The sequence below is a fragment of the Arachis duranensis genome, chromosome 2, assembly GCF_000817695.3.
Source record: "Arachis duranensis cultivar V14167 chromosome 2, aradu.V14167.gnm2.J7QH, whole genome shotgun sequence".
NCBI classification, from domain to species: Eukaryota; Viridiplantae; Streptophyta; class Magnoliopsida; order Fabales; family Fabaceae; genus Arachis; species Arachis duranensis.
The window spans coordinates 36,010,276-36,010,557 of record NC_029773.3 but is presented as its reverse complement, the minus strand read 5'-3'; positions in this window follow the sequence as shown (position 1 = coordinate 36,010,557).

Sequence of the window (282 nt, the reverse complement as noted above, 5' to 3'; positions counted from 1 at the left end):
CTGCTTGCTTTGATGGGAGGTGTACAGATGCTACTCCCATATGCAGCTGTAATGGGGTTAGCATATGACCCCAGAGTCCTTATTTACTATTTTCTTTTATTTTCTCTTTTTTTGTGAGGGTGAGTGGTGCACGAAATTGCAATCACACTTTTGCAATCCCGCACAACTAACCAGCAAGTGTACTAGGTCGTCCAAGTAATACCTTGCGTGAGCAAGGGTCGATCCCACAGAGATTGTCGGCTTGAAGCAAGCTATGGTTATCTTGTAAATCTTAGTCAGGAT